This window comes from Ixodes scapularis, unplaced genomic scaffold (genome assembly GCF_016920785.2).
Source record: "Ixodes scapularis isolate PalLabHiFi unplaced genomic scaffold, ASM1692078v2 PGA_scaffold0__279_contigs__length_252992795, whole genome shotgun sequence".
NCBI classification, from domain to species: domain Eukaryota; kingdom Metazoa; phylum Arthropoda; class Arachnida; order Ixodida; family Ixodidae; genus Ixodes; species Ixodes scapularis.
The window spans coordinates 241,487,026-241,491,570 of record NW_024609835.1 but is presented as its reverse complement, the minus strand read 5'-3'; positions in this window follow the sequence as shown (position 1 = coordinate 241,491,570).

Below are 4,545 nucleotides of genomic sequence, written 5' to 3'. Positions count from 1 at the left end.
CAAAGAATGACACTGTTCTGGGACATGTCGTTCTCGCTGTTCTCAGAGGAGAGAACCTTGCACTAGTATCAGAAACAAGCCCTTTTTGTGCAAGGAGTTCAGAGCTTAGCTTGCATGAGGGTTGTTTGCTTTGGGGAGCACGCGTGATAAATTCCAAAAGTGCTGCAGGCTCGAGTCCTGGATCTACTTCATTCCAGCCACCCAGGCATCGAGAAGAGCAAAATGATCGCCAGAAGTCCCGTCTGGTGGCCGGCTATCGATAACGACATAACCCACCATGTGAAGAGCTGCTCGATTTGCCAAGCTCATCAGCGGGCTCCACAACCAGTTCAACAGGCGCCCTGGCCGTTCCCCCAGAAGCCTTGGTCCATGCTTCAATTTGATTTTGGAGGGCCATTTATGGGACATACTTTTTTGGTGATTGCGGATGCTTTTTCAAAATGGGTCGAAGTGTTTCCTGTCTCGTCGACTTCTGCAGAGGCTACCATAACAGCCCTGCGAATGGCCTTCGCTCAGCACGGTCTACCAGATCTGATTGTGTCAGACAATGGGCCTGCATTTGCAAGTGAGCAGTACTTGGACTTTCTAACATTCAACGGGATACGCCGCATGCTCGTGCCGCCATATCATCCAGCGTCAAACGGGGCAGCGGAGCGTGTTGTAGAAACCGTTAAGAACAAACTCAAGAAAAGTGGCTTTGGGGATTTTCAGACTCGGATTTCCAGATTCCTGTTTCATTAGAGGACTACTCCGCACGAGGTCACGGGCAGAGCACTATGCGAGTTGTTGCGGGAAGGATGTTCAAGACGCCGTTGGATGTCCTGCGTCCCAGCCTCCAATCATCAGTTCTGCTCAAGCAGCTAAAACTGAAACTGTATACTGATAAAGGCTGCCTACAGGGACGACCGCTCATCCCTGAGGAGAACGGTTTCACCAGGAACTTCCTCCAGGGTATGCCCTGGGTGCCTGCTCGAGTCATCGGCGCCACAAGTCAATCTTTAGCGCAAGTCTGCCTTGAAGATGGCACACTGTGGCATCGGCACGGTGATCACCTGCGCTCCAGACCGACCGACGCCCCTACAGCAGCTACGGCCGTGGCAGAGACGTGTCAACTTGTTGGTGCTGCAGTTCATTTGGAACCGCAAGTAATAAATAAGAGTCAATCTGCTGGTGCTCCCGGCGCTCTGATCTAGCCAGGCGAAACAAGCGTGGGTCCAAGCGACAGTGTCGCAAGCACTGGGGTAAATCCTTATCCTACAAGCATCAGTCCATCCCAGCTGCGCCGTAGCACAGGGGCTAGGAGGGCCGTGCAGCGGTACTCCCCTTAGCTGTTGCTTGTCTTTGTACCTTAGTGGGGAGGATTGTTTTATTTCTGTCCAGCATGTAGCGCCACAATGTCCCCTGGTGGCCTAGTGTGACGATGTCTGGAAGTGCGGCGCTCTATATTAATCAGGGGATTACACGGCTCTCTCAGTTAGTGTTGTGTTGGAACCGTACTGCGTGTGTCATGCTTCTGCTTACCGCCGACGAACGTTGGCCGGTGGGAAGCGAGTTCGGTTTACACTTTAACCATATGTCCCGCAACACAGCTGGTACCACTACCTTGGGACCACTTCCGTCTGCATTGGTCTTAATCAGAATCTCGTCTTTCAGTATGAACTCTGTACTGTCGTCGTTTGCTGGTAGTCGGAGGCGTCGGCAGTCTAAGTCCGTCGTTTGATATTCCCATAGGCAATTGTTAGCTGACAGTACCACCAAGCAAGTGGCGTTCCTAGTCGCCGTCGCCTTGAATTCGGGAGACTCCGGCTCTCGGTCCGGACCGCACAGCTGGGAAGGGGCATCCGCTTTGTTGAGTTTGCCTGGACGATGACAAATCTTGAAGTTGTAATCTGTCAATTCGATAGTCCATTGTGCAAATCGGCAATTCGTTGATGCATTTTGGGCGCGATAAGTAGGCTGAGGTTGTTCGTCAGCACCGTGAACTGCGGAACACCCTTGAGGTAGATGGCAAACTTCTCGGTGACAGTCCAGTGTGGAACCATGCATTCCAGTAGATTCGAGTGGGACTGGCTGTCGTGTGCATTCAATGCGCGGGTCGCATATTCAACCACACATTCTTTGGCGTCTTGTGTCTGAGTATGGCACCAAGTCCGTACTGGCTGGCATCCGTGTGTACTGTTGAAGGATAGTCACTGCGAAAGTTGGTGAGAATGGGTGGGTTCTTCAAAGCGGGCTTTAAAGGGACACCGACACTCCCCAAATTTTTTTTTTAATTTTCTGCCTGGCGATTTATTATGGTGTCGGAATACTACCCAATTAATATTTTGCTACAGAGTCACGTATTTTTTTAATAAAGCCAGAAAACGCAACTGCTCGAAACCGAAACGGAAACCCCCGCACCGCACGGAAAAGTGGAGAGGAGAGAGTGAGTGGCGGATGTCCCGTGGCTACACCCGACCGTGCGATTTGTTTTTTTCTTCCGCGCGCAGCAGACGAAATGCCTGTCGGGATTTGTTCGCCGTGCGATTCCTTTGCAGTTATGTTTGTTCCGCTCGCTTTTCTGTACTTCAAGATGAGTTGTTTTGTACACTTAAGTGTTGGCAATGAGTAGTGAGTGCCCGTGGGGAATTCCCGTGATCGGCTCCGAAAAGAATGCTCCCAATATGTTGCGTGAAGAGCTGCCTCACATGTCCTGCATCTGAAAGTGGCATTCTGCGGCAGAGGTGTCAAAAATGAAAGCCGTTTACAACTCCCTGTAACGCCGAATTAGAGCGCAGCTCTTGAGGAGGAGGGAAGGTTACTGGGGGGTGGGTCAAGTGACCTCGGGGGGCGGGGGGTCACGTGACCTTGGGGGTCACGTGACCTTGTGGGAGTCACGTGACCTTGTGGGAGTCACGTGACCTTGGGGCGTCACGTGACGTCGGGGGGTCACGTGACCTAGGGCCACGTGACGATGCCGATGGCGTCGTCAGTGACGTCACTGATGACGCCATCAGTGATGATGATGATGACTATGCGGATGCCGGTGACGTCACCAGTGACGTCACTGATGACGTCATCAGTGATGATGACGATGACGATGCGGATGCCAGTGACGTCATCAGTGACGTCACTGATGACGTCATCAGTGGCTATGACGTCAACGGGGGGTCACGTGACCTCGGGGGGGTAACCCTAGTAACCCTTGTGAGGGCAACTCTCGTGACCCTCGTGAGGGTAACTCTCGTGACCCTCGTGAGGGTAACTCTCATAACCCTCGTGACCCTCGTGAAGGTAACCATTTTGAGGGTAACTAACCCTCGTTACCCTCGTAAGGGTTACGAGGGTAAGTAACCCTCACGAGGGTTACTTACCCTTGTGAAGGTTACCCTTTTGAGATTAACTAACCCTCGTAACCCTCGTGAGGGTTACGAGGGTAAGTAACCCTCGTGAGGGTAACCCTCGTGAAGGTAACCCTTTTGAGGGTAATTAACCCTCGTAACCCTCGTGAGGGTTACGAGAGCAAGTAACCCTCGTGGCCCTCGTGATCCTCGTGAGGGTAACCCTCATGAGATTAACCCTCGTAACCCTCGTAACCCTCACGAGGGTTACGAGGGTTGCGGTTACGCCGACGCCGACGCCGACGCCGACGGCGACGCCAACGGCGACGCCGACGGCGACGCCGCTCAAGCCGGGAACGGGCCCCTAAGAGCTGCGCTCTAAAATGGAATCCCATATCATTTAGTTCAGTAACGCATCGTCGACAACAATCGTTTTTTTTTTCAATGATAATTGTAAAAAAAAGGAAAAATGTAAACATCGCAAAATGTTTGAAAAAGAAATGGTACGCCCAAACTGGGGGATCGAATCCGTGCCCGCTGCGTGTGAAGCGGACGTCTTTCCACTGAGCTACTAAAGTAACTCTTTCGTCAGTAGTAATGCAGCCGGTCGACTGTATGTCCGAAAGTTTGCTGCCGATTTCCCTCCGGTACATGAACCCCCGGCTTAAAGTCGGGCAGCACCACGCATTGGCCACATTCGCACCGTACGCGTGCATATTCAACTCGAAGTACGCACTTCGTGCTTGACGTTTGAGCGAGCGATATCTTCAGCCACGAGAAGGGACGACGGGTCGGCGACGTCTTCGTGCAATCGGCTCCTGGTCGGGCGTGTCGAACGGGATGAATACCAATTCTTTTAATCGTTCCAAAATTTCTCTTTCGAAGGAAGACAGAATTCGCCGGTTTCGTGAACGACAGTTCTGATGTAGAGGTCCCACGCCCATCGTCCGCTGCCACGCGCGAGTCCCACGAAACGCGAAACGATGCCATGTTGAGAATTATGCAATGAACGCACAGAATGCTTCCGGTTGCCTGTACCACCTTTTTTTTTCCTATCAATGTATTTGCAGCTTTTTGGAAGCCACAAGAAATGGGTTTTATATATTTTTTTATTTTTAATATTGACTGTGGTGCCTTTAATGACCCACGACTTTGATTAAATTTGGTGGTAATGTTTAAACCTTAAAGAATGGCCCGTGACCACGAAAAATAGAGTGAGCGCGAC